The sequence below is a fragment of the Vombatus ursinus genome, unplaced genomic scaffold, assembly GCF_900497805.2.
Source record: "Vombatus ursinus unplaced genomic scaffold, bare-nosed wombat genome assembly UNPS02014863.1, whole genome shotgun sequence".
NCBI lineage: Eukaryota > Metazoa > Chordata > Mammalia > Diprotodontia > Vombatidae > Vombatus > Vombatus ursinus.
In genome coordinates, this window is record NW_020954641.1 from 30,504,670 (window position 1) to 30,522,285 (window position 17,616).

Consider the following 17,616-nt stretch of genomic DNA (forward strand, 5'->3'; position numbering starts at 1 on the left):
AGGTGTAGCAGTGGATAGTGCTGGACCTGGAGTCAAGAACACCTTTGTGGGAGCCGCTGCTTGGAGATGAAGGGAACACATTCAGTATGGCGGTGGGGGCCACCTCTGAATGGAATCAGGATGCCACTGTGTATGTGGGGGGGCCTGGACAAGAAGGTCAGTGAGCCACTACTATGGGAGCTCTTTCTTCAGGCTGGGCCGTGGTCAACACTCACATGCCCGAGGACAGAGTCACGGGTCAGCCCCAAGGCAATGGATTTGTGGAATTCCTGAGTGAGGAGGATGCTGACTATGCCATTAAGATCATGAACATGATTGAACTGTATGGGAAGGCAATACAAGTGAACAAAGAGGCAGTTCACAACAAGAACCTAGACGTGGGGGCCAACATTTTCATAGGGAACCTAAATCCTGAGATCGTCGAGAAGTTCAGCACATTTGGGGTTATTTTACAGACTCCCAAGATGATGCAAGACCCTGATACAGGCAACTCCAAGGGCTATGCCTTTATTAATTTTGCTTCATTTGATGCCTGTGATGTAGCAATTGAAGCCATGAACGGGCAATACCTGTGTAATGGACCTATCATAGTATCTTATGCCTTCAAGAAGGACTGTAAGGGTGAATGCCATGGCTCTGCAGCTGAGCGACTTCTGACAGCACAGAATCCTTTGCCTCAGGCAGATAGACCACATCAGCTATTTGTTGATGCACCACCCCCATCCTCTAGCCCTAATCCTGTTGTGTCTTCTTTGTTATCTGGGCTTCCTCCACCAAGTATGCCCTGCCAGGCTCATTCCCACCTCCAGTGCCACCTCCTGGAGATCTTCCCCCAGGAATACCCCTAGTCATGCCTCCCCCACCTATGCCTCCTGGGGCTGGAGCTCATGGTCCTCCATCAGCAGGAACCCCTGGGGCTGGACATCCTGGAAATGTACACACATCCCTATCCATTCCCACCAGGTGGGATGCCTCATCCTGGTATTTCTCAGATGCAGCTTACCCACCATAGTCCCCATGGCTTGGGACACCCCCATGTAGGGTCCCCAGGCTCAGGGGGACAGCCTCCTCCACAACGGCCACCAGGAAAGCTTCATCCTGATCCCCCACCTATTGGAATACCACCCCATAAACTGCTTTTTGGATCCCCCATGGGTCACCCAGGCCCCATGGTATGTGAGGACCTCCTCTAATAATGCCCCACCATGGATACAACAGTCCTCAACCTCTACCTTATGGCTACCAAAGAGGGCTCCTCCCCACCTCTTCCCACCCTCCAGTATCCCCTTGTGGTCCACTTCAGACTCCTCTTCCTCAGTACAGCCAAATTTCTCTACAACCTATGGTATTCCTCTGAGTACTATCACTGTCTTTTGGACCAGTCAGAGGAATTGTTGCCCCCTGAGTCTGGGGCACCCCTTTCTTCCTCAAATTTGTCCTTTTTTCCAGTGTAATTTTTTCCCCTCACTGGACTTTTTTTTCTATGTTGGGCTCCCCTTTTCCCCCAAATATTGACAGTGAATAAAGCTTGATCCCTTGTTTAAAAACAAAACAGAACAAAACAAAACACCTGTGTTCAATTCAGCTTCAGACACATTCTCTGTGTGGCTTGGGAAAGTTAGTGCCTACCTTAGTTTTCTCATCCATAAAATTGGGATAATACCACTTCATAGGGTTGTTGTGAGAATAAAATGAGATAATTTATTAAAATGAGATAATTTGCAAATCTTAAAGCACTATATGAATGCTAGGTACTGTTCTTTCCTTTCTGATGAGGCCTGAACTCAAAACTATTTTCCTCCATCCAAATCCCCCTCTAAAATATTTCCGGGTAAGCACCCCTTGCAAGGTCGCTCACAACTTGCAAAGCCAAGTTCTTCCTGGTGTCTAAATTAACACCACCAGTCCTCATCCTGCCCCCATAGCCACAGCAAAATCCCCTTTCAAAAACAAAGGGTTCAGAAGGTGGAGGAGGGTGGCTTGTCTGTAAGATTTTGTGGAGCAGTAAGAGGAGTAGTAGATTTGGAATTGGGGCTCAAATACTGACTATTACTTGCTAGCTATGTGCCCTTGGGTCACTTTTACTCTCTGGGCCTCATTTGCCCCATCTGTAACATGGGGGGGGAGGGGGCTAGGTAACCTCTAAAGCCCTGTGCAGCTCGGACAGTCGGAGATCTATTTGGACATCTGTGCAGCTCTGGCAGGTGAATGTCGTCCGGAGTGGGACAGAGGCTGTGCTCTCGATCCTAACACCATCCAGCTGTGCGGGTTGCCCACCACCCCTCTCTACCCACAGACCCGAGGGCGCGCTCCCAGCACCCTTCTCCCCAGTGCAAGCCCCCTGACTAACCCCCAGTCCTAACTCCCGAGGCCTGGGCTGGGGTGTGGGGGTGGAGAACGCGGGCTAGCGGGGGAGGGAACGGTGTTGGGGACCCCAGCGGGCGACAAACCGGTTCGCCTCTCCCGAGAGCCGAGGCGGGGAGCCGGGAGCAGCCCTGTCTCCTCCTCCTCGCCCTCTCCCTTCCTCCCTTTCCTCCGCCTTCTCCCCGGCTGGGACACACCTCCTCCAACTTTCTCAGCTTGTACTTGCTTCTCCCCGCGCTGGCCGCCGCTGCCTGAGCCTCTTTGCCCTCAGCGCCCCCGACCCGGACCCCGCTAGCCCCTCGGAGCTCGCCTCCCTCCATGCCCATGGAGGCGGCCCGGCCCGTCCTGCCACTCCAGGTCTGAAGATACAGCATAGAAAGGCTCCGAGGAGACGCCCTCCCCACGCTGGGCACCCACCGGTAAGTAATCGCCTCCGACCGGGCATACCTGCGCCATCGAAGTGTGTGCGCGTGCGGGGTCGGGGCTGGGGGTGGGGGGCGGCGAGGGTGACAAATGGGGCTGGGGGGTTGAACGTGGAGGCAAGAAGAGTTAGGCAGGCACCTCTGTGTGCATGGGGCAATGTAGTGGAAAGAGCTGATTTCAGGAACGTGTCAGAAAACTGAGTTCTAGTTCTGGTTCTGGTCCTCGTTCTGTTCCTAACTAGCCCTGTGAACTTAAGCAAAGCACCACCTCCACTCACCAACCCTCCCTCCCGCCTCAGTTTCCTCATCTTATAAATGAAGGAATTGGAGTGGATGGGTTCTAAATTCTATTCCAGTTCTGATCTAAGGGCTCTTCCAGGCCTGATGTGGGGTTTTGTAAATCCCTTCACCTTTGACATTCTGAGATTCTATGAAGATATGAGGGTGAGGATGTGATAGAAAAGCCCCAAAGAACTTTCTCTCTCTTGGAAACTTTTGGAAACTTTGCAGGGAATTTGTTCTCTTAAGTAGTTTTTCTGGGGGATAGAGTACTGGATTTGAAGTCAGGAAGACCTAGGTTCAAATCCTGCCTGAGATACTCACTGCTTGTGTGACCCTGGATAAGTCACTTCTTTTGGCCTTAGTTCCCAATCTGTAAAATGAGGTTGCTGGATTTGGCCCTTCCAGCAATAAATCTACAATTCCTGTCAGATAAATTGGGGCAGGGGTTAGGAGGAAAGAGAAAATGTATTCTCCCTTAGGAACATGAGGCTATGGTTGGGATCAGAAAAGGTTCAGTGCTCTGGGGGCTGTTTCTTCCAGTTTTGGTGTTTTCTTCTTTCTTTTTTCCTTTTCTTCCCCCCCATTGAGAATTGACATGCCTTCCTGGTAGAAAAGAAGCTGAGACCTTTTAGCAGGATGTGAACTCTTTGAGAGCAAGAGATTGTTGAATTTTTTTTTGTTTATATGCAAATAGTCTTGCACAGTTTAATGCAAGTAGTAGGTACTTAAGGATAGAGACTGGGTCTCTACTTTCATTGATACAGGGAATTCCCATGAGGAAACTCCTACTAAGGCAGGTCAGCAACACGTTGTCTGCAACTTATAGTCTTATAGAGTAGCCTAGAGCACCATGAAGTTAAGTGACTTGCCCAGGGTCACACATCATGTATACATATGTGTATGTATACACACATATACATACATCTATAATAAATAGATGTATATATAATAAACATATACATATATGTATATCTCAGAAGAGGGGCTTGAATCTGGGTCTTTCTAACTTTAAAGGTAGCTTTACTATAACACCTTGCTGATATCTTAAATAGGCACTCTTTTTGGATTATGATTAGGTTTTGCATACCTGGTGGGGAGAAAGGAAAGTTTCATGTTAGAACTGGAAGAGACCTTGGAACATAAGAGTTATCAAAACTTCAAGGAATATTAGAACATAGAAAGTTAAATTTAGAAGGGACTTTAGAATGCAGAACATAGACTGTTAGACCTGGAAAGGATCTGGAAACATCTAATGCTAGATCTGGGTTTGAACATGCATGAAATTACTTGTCTCAACTGAGTGTTTCTGGGCCAGCACTCAGGGTGGGGCACTGTGGGGGGAGGGAAGGCATTGCCAACTTGTGTCCTCTGAGGGTTACCTGCAATAAGTGTAACTGGAAGAAGTGTCCAGGGGATGTGAGTCAGTGGAGAAAAGTGTATCAACTCTAGGTGCTGGTAGACAGGTGGGGGCTATATTGTAAACTATTGGGGTTTATAACACCGATGAATCCAATCAATATTTGTTGAGTGCCTACTATGTGTAAGACACTATCTGCTTGGGTGTGTGTTGGGAGGAGGGATGCAAAAGGTATATCTGCACTTATGATACTAGGTAGAGCTGCTTGCTTTGTTCAACTAGACCAAGGCTGATTATGGCTATTGAGCACTGATGTGTATCTCCTATATGTCCTATGGAGGGAGGGGGCAGCCTGCAACCACAGAGTCAGATCAGTTTCTTCTCAAGGTGGGAGATTTAGGGAATAAGTTGAGTTATTGGATGGGACTTATTCAGTCCTGCTGTTTCCTGGACTAGTTGTCTGGGCTGGTTAATGTCATGTGCTGTCTTGGAAGAAGCACACCCACTGGGTGTGTTGAGATGGTCTTTCCTCTATCTGAGCTTTTGAATTTAGTAACCTGTGTTTAGTCCCTTGGGAGCTAAGGTTGGGCTGGTTATTTATAGAACACGGAATGTCAGGGCTAGAAAGGACCTAAGAGATAACCTAACCCACTTACCCAACCGCTTTTACAGAAGAGGAAACTGAGATCCAGAAAAGTCTCACAATCATAAGGAATATAAAGTATTACTGTTATTGTCAATGGGGGATCACTTTCCCTACATTTTCTGATGTGCTCATATCTGTCCTTCCCAAGCTGTGCTCTCAAATGTTCTCAGAGCAAGTTTAAGACCTGGTATGCATCAAGAAGCTTGGGCTTCCTTCAGCTCCTTCCTGCCTTGCCCAGCTTCCCCAGGACTTTCCCATTTCTCATGGCTTAGACCATCCTGGAAGTAGTGGCAAGACTGTTTCCCCCCTCTCTATTCCCCATAGAGCCCCTTGAGATGGTTTGGGCATAGTGGGTACGCATTCCACAGTTTTGATTGCAACTGATCATTAGTTTATCTTTAACCACAGGCAACCATGGCCATAGTTGTATAATGGGCTCTGGACTGGCTCTGTGAGTCTTCTCACTCAAGGTTAGGTATATCAGAATTGACTCTCAAGGTAGAGTTCAGGGTAGGGGCAAGGGTGATAGGAGGGGAGGTCTAAAAGTTTCAGAAAATGAACCAGGGAAGAAACGATGAGATTCCAACTGGGATGCTTTATAGTGGAAAATGCTGGAGACCTGGGTCTGAATCCAGATCTGCTAATGACTTACTGTGTGATCATTTGGAAGCTGCTTCCCCTCTCTGAGCCTTGGCTTATTTCTTCCTCTGTAAAATGGGGGTAACAATACCTGTCCTTACCTCCCCGAAATAGTTGTGTAGCTTAAACAAGATTGGGAAGTCAAGGAGGAAAGCATGAAGTCCTATAAGAATGCAGAGTATTACTGCTATTGTCGTTGTGGGATTGCTTTTCCCATGCCTCTTACTGAACTCATGGCTGCCCTTCCCAAATCCTCCCTAAGTTGTTCTCAAAATGAGCTGGTGTGCACCAAGACGCTTGGGTTCTCTTTAGCCCCTTTCTTCCAAACCCAGCTCCCTCAAGACTTGCCCATTTCTTAAATGGGTTTGGTTCCTCCTGGAGGTGAGTCACTCCACTGTCACCCTACTGTAGCTGGGGAACAGCTTCATCTTTGATGCCGGTGACTCTTGTTTGCTGAGTTCAGGGACTTTGTGGAATTGCTTCCTTTTTGTAACAAATACTCATCATTATTTCACAAAGTTTTGAACTAGACAACCTTCTGGGTTCAAGATTATTTCATTCCATGACTCGGTGCTAAAATTCCTTGTTAAGCCTTTACAGCCTCTTTTAGAAATGCCTTTTCTTTTTTTAACTTCCCTGTTTCTGTCAGGGGCATCCCTGTTTCCATCATCTAGACTCAAAACCTTGGAGACACCTTTAACTTTCCTTGTCCAGTGCACCCCCTCTCACTTCCAATTGCTCACCAGTTATGTCAGCTCTAACTCCTCTTGAGTCCATCTCCTCTCTACTCATGTTGACACTGAGCTAACTTAGTTCTATTTAGTTCAGCCAGCATTTATGAGCTTCCTCTTAAGTGTAAGGTGCTATGCTAAATGCTAGAGACACAGGGACAAAAAAGAAAACCAGCTCTGCCCTCAAAGCACTTACATTCTACTGGGGGGTGGGAAGTCTGTACAACATAAAAACATGTAAGTAAATACAAAATAACTTGAGGAAGGAGAGAGCCCTAACAATGAGGGAGATCAGAAAAGGCTTCTTCTAGGAGGTAACTAACACCTTAGCTAAGTTTTGAGTTGTCCAAACCCTTTTACTTGGCTCTCCCTCTTAAAGAAAATATAATAACTTCTTTTTGTTTTTAATTTTTATTTTTCTAAATTTTCTCCCTCTCTCCAGCCTTTCTTCCACCCATTGAGAAAGCAAGAAATATGATACCCATTACACATATGAAATCATGCAAAACATACATCCGTGTTGAAGGAAAAAAAAACCAAGAAAAATAAAGTGAAAAAAATATGTTTCAATTTGCACCCAGAGTCCATCAGTTCTCTCTCTGGAGGTGGATAGCATTTTTCATTATGTGTCTTTTGGAATTGTCATGAATCATTGTATTGATCAGAGTAGCTAAGTCATTTACTGTTGATCATTGTTTCAATATTGCTGTCACTGTGTACATTGTTCTCCTGGTTCTGCTCACTTCACCTTGCATCAGTTCATATAAATCTTTCCAGGGTTTTCTTAAATCATCCCCCTTTTCATTTCTTATAGCAAAATAGCATTCCATAGCAATGATATGCCACAGCTTGTTCAGCCATTCCCCAATAATGGGCATCCCCTCCATTCCCAATTCTTTACAACCACAAAAAGAACTTCTATAAATATTTTTGTACATATAGATCCTTTTCTTTTCTCTTAAATCTCTTTGAGATACTGACTTAGTAGTGATATTACTGAGTCAAAGGGCATGAACAGTTTTATAGCCCTTTGGGCACTCATTATAGGTCTCCTTACTAGTCTCCCTGCATCCATATTGCCTACTTCCAGTTCACCGTGTATATGCTGCCAAAATAATTTTTTTAATGCTACTTTCCTGCTCAAACACTATTACTGGCTCCATGTTCAGCTTGTAGGATAAAAGACAAACTCCTTGCTTTGCCATTCAAGGCCTTACGTGGTCTGGCTTGAAACTGCCTTTCCAGGGTTATCTCCTATTACTTCCCTTAGCATATTCTACATTCTAGTTAAACTGGACTATTTGCCACTCCTTGGGTTCATCCTGTTTTCTCCTGACTCTGTGCATTTGTATATCCTATTCTTTGAACCTAGACCATGCTCATTCTACATCTCTGTTTGTTGATACCCTTCTCTTCCTTTGCAGCCTTGCTCAGATGCCAGTTCCTTCATGGAACCATGTTTGATCCCAGTTCCCATCCCTCGGCACAAAGTGATCCTTCCTCAATCTTTCCTGCCTCCCTGCCCCCTCCTATGCATTTATCCCGTTCTATCAAGTGTGGTTTGTCTACATGTCTTTTCTCCTATTATTATTAATAGTAGTAATGACAATAATTGTAGCTGACATTTACGTAGTGCCTTAAAGTTTACAACATCCTCATTATAACCTTGTGAGGAAGGTAGTACAAATATCATTATCCCCATTTTATGCATAAGAATACTGAGACCTGGAGAAGTTAAGTGACTTGCCTAGAATCACATAGCTAGCAAATGGTGAAGCTATGATTCTGAACCAGGTCTTTGGACTTACTTTCTGGGGCCTGTGGGTAGCTCAGTGCCTGACACATAGCTGGTACTTAATAAATGATTGTTGACTTGACTGGGTACTGGGTTATTTTTCATCTTTGTATCCTTAGTCTTGTTCACTAAGGCGCCCTAGAAATCATTCCAACCTCTTCATTTTGCATATGGAGAAACTGAGGCTCAGAGAGAGGGAAGAGTAATAATGCATCATCCTTTTTCTAGCTATAAGAGCCCTCTAGAATTCAAGAGGCCATATGACTAATTCCTTACCTGGAAGGCCAGGAACAGCTTCGTGTGTGTGTGTGTGTGTGTGTGTGTGTGTGTGTGTGTGTGTGTATGTGAGTATGTTTGTGTGTATGTATGGTGGGGAAAAGGGAGGAAGATTGGATAGGACTCATAGGAAAGAATTCATGGGAATTCCCATTAGGCTCCAAAGCCCACGGCTGTTGGCCTCCATGCAGGTAGAACAGGACTGTTAGTGCCACCTGTGTGGTGATGTTAGCATATGCGCATGAGCTTGTGAGCCCACGTGCATCCAAGCAGTTGGGTTCCCCTCAAGTCTGTCCCAATCATCTGAAAAACCAACAAGTCCCTGGGAGGGTCTTTCAGAAAGCCAGATCACTCTAATTCAGCCCTGGGGCCCTAAGTGTGGGAGAGGTAACTGCCAAGGTGGTAGTTGTAGAATCCTAGAGTCACAGTGTCTCAGAGCTATGAGGGACAATGGAGGACCTTGAGTTCAATACATGCCTGAGTAGGAATCTACTTTGCAGCATTCTCCAGGAGTGACCATTTAGCTTCTTAAAGACCTCTACCAATGGGGAACTCATTACCTTATCAGGCATCCCATTCCACTTTGGAACAGCTTGAATTGTTCAGGTACTTTCTCCTTTTGTTGTTCAGTTGTTTCAGTCTCTTTGTGACCCCATTTGGGGTCTTCTTGGCAAAAATACTGTAGTAATTTGCCATTTCCTTCTCCAGCTCATTTTACAGATGAGGAAACTGAGGCAAACAGGGTTAAGTGACTTGCCCAGGGCCACACAGCTAGCAAGTGTCTGAAGGCAGATTTGAACTCAGGTCTTCCTGAGTCTAGGCCCATTGCTCTATCCATTGTGCCACCCAGCTGCTCCACTTTTCCCTTTGCTAAACCCAAATCTGCCTTCTTACAGCTTTCATTCCATGCATCTAGTTTTCCCTTCTAGGGCCACCAGAACCACTGGAATCTTTCTTCCACAGACCAGCTCTTTAAAGCTTGGATCGTCTTCCCTTTTCTGGAGTCTTGGTGTGGTTTGGTATGGGTCTGGAATTGTTTGGTTCCTGAAACCAAAATGATTCTTCTTCCTGGTTTTTGGAGCAATAGAGCTGTGAGCAGAACCCTGCTGTTACATGACCCTGGGATGTTGATTTCTTGGTAGGTGGGAGATTTTAATTTTCAGGACTATGAGTGTTTATTGCCAATAAAATGTGACTTCTGGAATGGGCTCTGGCTCAGGGAGATTGGCATCCAAGCCATGGAAAAAGATAAGGATTTGCTGGTTGGGTTGGCAATGCTGAGAAAGACAGAGATTACATAGATAAGTGAGGGATCCCTCATGAATACCAGGGGAGGGGAAGACCTTACTGACATATGACATATTGGAAAGAACCCTGGGGATCAAGGTCATAGGCCTGGCTCAACCATTCACTTGCTGTGTGACCTTAGGCTACTCACTACCTCTGTCTGGACCTTAATTTCTTTGTCTATAGCACCAGGGGGGTGGCTTTTAGCTTTTGTATTCCATGATATGTCACTTTGGGTTTGCTGGTCCTATCTCCCCAAGTGGGGTGTAAGTTATCTGAAGGCCTGGGACTTCAAGTATATATTCAAATATTTCGTTTTTCCCTTCCATCCCCAATTCTCCCTAGCTCTGTCCTGGTGTGACTAGTGTTGGGTCCCTGAGCAGAGGGACCTATTAATTATTGTTGCAGACAGGGTACCTCCTACTAGACTGTAAACTCCATGAGGGCAAGAACTACATTTTATCCAAACTTTATATCTTTCCGGATCATCTAGTGATGACTTCCTCATACTATAATATGCACTTGCTAAATGTTTGTTGAATAGCTGAATGAATGAAAGATGAATGAGTGGGGCTATAAACAATGACTGTTTCTTTAGTGCTTGATAGTGTATGGAGTAGTTTCTTGTAAGTAGTAGCTTAACAGTGCAGGGAGGTGGTACAAGAATATTATCTGCACTTTACAGATAAGGAAACATTAGCTAAAGTGGTTTAGGATTATGGCTCTTAGAGCTGGAAGGTATTATAGAGATCATAGAGAGTCCAACCCTCTCATTTTGCAGATAAGGAAATCTAGGCCCAGACAAGGGGAGTAATCTGTCCAGCTAGGCCATCTAACTTTATATGCTGCCATGTTTTGGAGCCAAGATTTGAACCCATGTCTTCTGACTCCAGGGCAGCTAGATGGAGCAGTGGATAAAGCACTGGGCCTGGAGTCAGGAAGACCTGAGTTCAAATCTAGCCTCAGACACTTATTAGCTGTATGACCCTGGGCAAGTCACTTAACATTGATTGCCTCAGTTTCCTCATCTGTAAAATGAGCTGGAGAAGGAATGGGAAAACCACTCCAATTTCATTGCTAGGAAAATCCCAAATGGGGTCATGAAGAGTCAGACATGACTGAAAAATGACTGAACAACAACTTCTGACTCTAGTTCTGTGTTCATTCTATTATGCCACCCTGACTCTTTTGAGGGAAAGAACAACTTTTCTGAAGTCTTGGGATCACTAGGATGGGGGTGAAGATGAGGGTTCTGATGCTAACAAAGAAGTGTTTGAGAATAACAGGTTAAGTCAACAAATAAACATTTATTATTAATAATAGTAATTATAGTAATAATAATGATGATGATGATGATGATGATAGCTCACATTTATATAGTCCCTACTATGTGCCAAGCTCTTTACAAATTCTGTCTCTTTTGATCCTCATAACAACCCTGGGAGCTAGATGCTATTAGCATCCCCATTTTATTGAGGAAACTGAGGCAGGAAGAGGAAAAGTGACTTGATCAAGGTCACATAGCTAGTAAGTATCTGAGGTGAGATTTGACTTCAGGGCTTCCTTACTTCTCACCCAACTCTCTATCTACTGGATCATTTAGCTGCCCTCCCCTCACTGTTGTGTTAGGCTCTGTGCTAAGGGCTAGAGATACAAAGAAAAGCAAAAACAAGGTCTCTGCCCTCAAGGAGCTTACATTCTAATAGGGGAGGCAACACAGTGGAAGTGGGAGTTACTCTGAGAAGGGAAGGCATTAGCAGCTGAGGGAAAGGAACTAGGAAAGGTCTCTTGGGAAGATGGGATTTGAGCTGGGTCTTGAAGGAAGCCATGGAAAGGGAGAAGTGGAGATGGGGGACTAGAGCATTCCAGGCATGGGGGAAAGCCCTCACGAAGGCATGGAGACAGGAGATGGTGTGTCACATAGGCAAAGTTACAAGTAGGCTAGTATTGCGGGAATGTAGAGTTTGTGGAAGAGAGGAAAGTTTAAGGGGCCTGGAAAGATAGGAAGAGGCCAAAAAGAGCTTCAAATGCAGAAGAGAGGAGTTTATGCTTGATTCTGCAGGTAACAGGGAACCACTGGAGCTCATGGGGTAGAGAGAGGAGGAGGTGGGACATTTTTATAGAAAAATCTCCTTGGCAGTGGAGTGGAGGAGAGATTTAAGGAGGAAGAGGCTTAAGAAACTTGAGACAGGGAAACCAGTCAGGAGGCTCTTTTTGTAGCCCAGGCAAGAGGGGATGAAGGTCTGAACTGGGACTGTGACTGTGAGTGGAGAGAAGGGGATGTATCGGAGAGATATGAAGGTAGAAACCACCTGCTTAATTCCTAGTTAGGCTTAGTTCCTCGATACAAATCCTAGAAAATGTTTCAAAGAGGAGCAATCATTGCGGGCTGTCCTGGTTGGGTAAGGGCTATCACAAGGAGGTGGGATATGAGATAGACGGTGTAGGATTTGTATAAGCAGCGAGGAAGGAGAGGGGGCAGGGCATTCCTAGGGCCAGGGTTGAGAGGGGCTCCTCCCCCCTGCTCTTCCTCCCTCTTTACCCTGATGGAGCTGGGAATCTAACCTAGGGATTGCCTGATTGGAAAGCCGTTCCAGCCTGCCTCAACCTGTTTGTTTGCCTGGGGTTTGCCCTAAACTGTCCCAACTCTGCTACATCCTGGCAAAGGGGAGCCTATAGGCACAACTGGAGAAAGCCAAAGGGGGAGGGTGGGGAAGGAGGGAGAGCCGGTCGAGAGCCCATGGGGCTCTACTTGCACCCTCCTCCTTCTCTTCCCTTCTTCCATATCTCCCTTTCTGAAAAGTGAGGTACAACGTGGGGGAGGGAGAGGAAGCAGGGTGTCCAAAGCTATAACTACCAACTAGTGAAACTAGGCTTATTCTGGGAGTCAGGAATAGAAAGAGCTGAGACCACGGGTCAAGAGACCTGAGTTCTAGTCTGAATTACCACTGACAGGTTGTGTGACCTTGGGCAAGTTATCTCCCCTCTCTGCTCCTCAGTTTCTCCATCTGAAAAGAGAGAAGTGAAGTGATTTGTTTAAGGTCAGTTACACAACCTGTCAGTGGCAGAGCATGGACTAGAACCCAGGTCTCCGGACTCGTGATCTAGGCCGTTTCTGTTGTACCAGGCTGCCTTCTCCCCAGGAAGTTTCATGGCCACTGAGAGAACATTAAAAAATGACTCATGAATGTTCATACCGAGCTCTGGGTCTGCTTGGGCCCTTCTTTGTCACTGACACATGCTTCCTACCGCTGCCAGAATAATCTTCATATATTTGGCCATGTCAGTTCTCCTTAAAAGCCTTCAATAGATCCCTGATGCTTCCCTAATGAAATTCAGGCTCCTTTGCCTGGTATTCAAGGCCCTCTATAACCTAGCACTAGTCTCTCTCTTTTTTAATCTTATTTCATATTATTCTCTTCAGTGCAAGATATAGAGGCAGGTAGGTGGTCCAGTGGATAGAGCATTGAACCTGGAATCAATAAGATCTGGGTTCAAATCCTCACAGACACATGGGTGTATGACCCTGGGCAAGTGACCTCTGTCTGCCTCTGTTTCCTCATCTGTAAAATGGGATAATAATAACAGCTACCACCCAGGGTTGTTGTGAGGATCAGATGAGATAATATTTGTAAAGTGCTCTGCATACCTTAAAGTGTTTCTATAAATGCTCCCTATGAACTGTCCAAAATGGAAAACTCTCCGCCCCTAGAACATGACTTGCCATTGAATGCTTCTGTCCTTCTTCTCAGGCTGTTGTCGCCAGAACCTTCTAAGACCACCTGCCTGGTCTTCACCTTAAAATCCAATTCCAATGCCACTCCCTGCAGGGACCTCCACTTGATTCCCCCAGGTAGAAACAAACTTGCCCCATAGACCTCAGCATTTTGTTTTGTGACTATCTTATGCTAGTTCTGAATTACCATCTTATCCCCGTGGGAAACTCTATGTTTCACTTATACCAAGAACAGTGGTCTGCACACAAGAGGTGATGATTTCTAGGCTATCCCTACCTCTTAATGTGCTATGTTTCATTTTATAAGGACCCTTCTAGTTATCCAGTATCCTTTAAAGGTGATGGGCACAGGCTGCTAGGTGGCACAATGGATAGAGTGCTGGCCCTGGAGTCAGGAAGACCTGAGTTCAAATCTGCCTTCAGACACTTGCTAGCTGTGTGACCCTGGGCAAGTCACTTAACCCTATTTGCCTCAGTTTCCTCATCTGTAAAATGAGCTGGAGAAGGAAATGGCAAACTTCTCCAGTATCTTTGCCAAGAAAACCCCAAAATAGGGCCACGAAAAGTTTAACATGACTGAAACAACTGAACAACGCAAAGCTGAATGACAGCTCTGACATTCTTTGGTTCTGATCACTCCTGAATAATGTGTGTGGGGATAAGATCCTGCTGTATTAGCACTATCCCAAGGGAAGGAGGGTGCAGTGGATCCCTGAGTACGCAAGCAGCAGTGAGTAGTGGGCCTAGAGCAACAGTCTTACCTTCCAGCCTCTTCTGCTATATCTAATTTTCTTTTAGACTCTTTTGAATCAGATGGAACTCCACCCTCTTTTCCCACCCTCATGCCATTGGCCAGGTAGCATGCCATTGTTATTCTGCTCAGCTACTATTTTGGCCTGGGATGATGCAGGGAATGGTAGCAGGAGAGACACCCACCTGAGAGGCAGTTTACCACATTCAATTCCTGCCGGAGCTGACTATGACCATTATGACTCAGAGCATAGATTTCCTTGATCCATTTCTTAATGTGATGCCAGTGGCCAGAGAAGTTCATAGATTATTAGCTATAGAGCTGAAAGGAAAATTGGAAGCTAATAGCTCAACTACTTCATTTTACGGATGTAAGAAGGAAGACCTAGGAAGGGTGAGTGAGTTATCCAAGGTCACACAGATAAGAAGTAGCACAGTTAGAATTTGGTTGTAGGTTCTCTGACTGCAAATTTGGTGTTGCTGGGGAGGTAGCCTGGTATAGTGGCTAGAACCTTAGACCAGAAATAAAGATACTTGGGTTCTCATCTGTGCTTTGCCAATAATAAGCTGGGTGATCTTGTAGTATAATGTGAAGAATGTAGGCTTTGGAGTCAGAGGACCTGGGTTCAAATCTAACCTCTGACCCTAACTAACTGTTTGACCTTGGATGGGTCAAGCGATCTCTCAGGTCCTCAGTTTACTCATCTGTGAAATGGTGGGGTTGGATTACTTTCAGGTACTTTCAAGTACCTTCTATTGATAAATCTATGATCCTATGACCTTGAGCAAATAATTCACTTTTGTGGTTCTCAGCTTCTTTATTTGGGAGCCCTCTTAGCTTTTATATATAAAATAGGGGGTAATAATACTTGCTTGACCTATGTCACAGGATTGTGAGGTAAGAACCATGTGAATTGATTTGTAGAGATCTGTAATATTAAAGGGATATCTGTTTCTATAGCCATCCTTACAACAGCCTCTTGAGTTTGGTGATGTGTAAGTATCATTATGTCCAGATTTGTGATTTCAATCCTATAAGTGTAGTTGCATCCACTGATGAAATTTAATAACTGGTCTCAATCATTCAATAAACATTTATTAAGCACCTACCCTGTGCCAGGCACTCTCTTAAGCACTGGGGTTACAAAAAGAGTCAAAAGACAATCCCTGCCCTCAAGGAGCTTGCAATCTAATGGGGGAGACACCATGCAAACAAGTATATACAAAACAAGCTATATATAGGATAAATAGGAAATAATTAGCAGAAGGAAGTCACCAGAATTAAGAAGGGAAAAGCTTCCTGTAGGAGGTGGTATTTTAGTTGGGACTTAAAAGAAGCCAGGGAGGTCAGTAGTTGGAGATGAAAAGGAGGAGTATTCTAGGCATGGGGGATGGCCAGAGAAAATTCCTGGAGCCGAGAGATAGAGTGTCTTGTTCATGGAACAGCCAGGAGGCCAGCACCACTGGGTCAAAGAGTATGTGTCAGGGAGTAAGATATAAGAATACAGGAAACGCAGGAGAGGGCTAGGTTATGAAGGGCTTTGAATGCCAAACAGAGCATTTTGTATTTGCTCCTGGAGACAGTAGGAAACCAGAGAAGTTTGTAGAGTGGTGGTGGGAGGTGACACGATCAAACTTTAGGAAAATCACTTTAGTGGCTGAATGGAGGATGTATTGGAGTGGGGAGAGACTTGAGGAAGTCAGACCCATCAACAGACTGTTGCAACAGGCAGGAATTAGGTGATGAGGGTCTGCACCAGAGTGGTGGCACTGTCAGAGGCCATATTCAAGAGATATTGCAAAGGTGAAATTAACAGATCTATATACAACTTGTAGTCTTCAAGAGTGACCTGAGGTATGAGAAGTTAAATGACATTCATGGTCACACAGTTCTTCTGTGTCAGAGGTAGGACCTGAACCCAGGTCTTCTCAGTTCCACGGCTTGCCCTCTATCAGGATGTGTCTCTCAGGTAAATATTATTCTACCAGTTTTATTGAAAAGAAAACTGAGCCCCAGGGGGTGAAGCCACTTGCCTAAGGTGACAGTGACCAGTATCAAAGGTAGAAACTGGTAATGTGAGCTTATTGCTGGCTCAAGAAGAAGGCATTTTCTTCCCTTTAAGTGACATTTCCCATTATTAGCAGGTCAGTGTCTGAACTGTGATTAGGCTGCCAGGATTCTATCCCATTCACTTAGGTGCCATTCCATTCCCTGACTTTTTCACCCACCCCTCTTCCCCCTTCCTTGAGGTGTGAATGAGATCATGTCTGTTACCCTTCTGAACCCATTTGGAAGGAAGGAGTGAGATGAATAGAAATTATTCTTATTATTTTAATATTGCCTCAAGTCGTAGCATGAGTTTTGCCTTCAGTAACCGTGTGGAAGCAAAGAGCAGGAAGGGAAATGTTGCTGCTTGGAGCTCTAGGTGGTTGGAGCTCAGGGAGAGAAGTAGGACTGGGAAGGGTATATATAGAGGAGCGTTCTGTGTTCTGTGTTCTAAGGACATTTCCTATTCTAACACTGTGTTTGAAGGTACCTTTCTGCTGTATTCTAAGATCCCTTCTGTCTCGAACATCCTATGATCCAAAGAGCATAAAATAATTCTGATTGAGAGTGGTCTGGGGTTTGGCTGGTGACTGCTAGTCCCCATTCTTCCTAAATTTTGCTCTACATCTCCCCCACCTCCACACTCTCCTCAAATTTCCCTTTTGTGACTAGTTTTACTCTTTGAGACTGCCATTGTAACCTGATTTCCCCTGGGTCAAAGGTGTGTGTGTGTGTGTGTGTGTGTGTGTGTGTGTGTGTGTGTGTAGCGAAGTGGTAATCTGGTTCTGCTTCATACTTAGGACCATCTAGCTTGCCTGGTTGATCACTGTCACAGTCAGAGTGAATCCTCCATCTTCCTGAGGCCCTCTGGCTTCAAACATATTCCATCCTCATCTGAAAGACTAGAGGAGCCTTCTCTTTCCACTGCACCCCCTCTGCTTTTAGACCCTTGCCATAGGTAACCCCCATAAAAACTGACTTTGTCTTTGGCAACTTGAGAAAAGAAATTTTCTAACTTTCATTTTCTGTCTCTGAAAACCTAAAACAGCCAACTTGGGCAGGATAATGGGTCTGAGATGGGAGAAGAGCTCCACGGAGTGGCAAAGATGAGGTAGTATGTGGGTGGAACTGAATTACAATATTTTTTTTTTAGGCAATTGGGGTTAAGTGACTTGTCCAGGGTCACACAGCTAGTAAGTGTCAAATGTTTGTTCTGAGGTCACATTTGAACTCAAGTCCTCCTGACTTCAGGGCTGGTGCTCTTTCCACTGCACCACCTAGCTG

General features: G+C 45.2%; 1 protein-coding gene and 1 pseudogene across 3 annotated transcripts in view; both read left to right on the plus strand.

Moving 5' to 3' along the window:
- Window positions 1-86: 86 nt before the first annotated feature.
- Window positions 87-1,357, plus strand: LOC114027685 (annotated as a pseudogene).
- Window positions 1,358-2,713: 1,356 nt separating this feature from the next.
- FAT2 (FAT atypical cadherin 2) overlaps window positions 2,714-17,616 on the plus strand; it is a 111,491-nt gene continuing 96,588 nt past the window's right edge. For all 3 annotated transcript variants that reach the window (XM_027841806.1, XM_027841807.1, XM_027841808.1), the window contains exon 1: window positions 2,714-2,783. The gene's annotated coding sequence lies outside the window, so the exon portion shown is untranslated. The remainder of the gene's footprint in view (window positions 2,784-17,616) is intronic.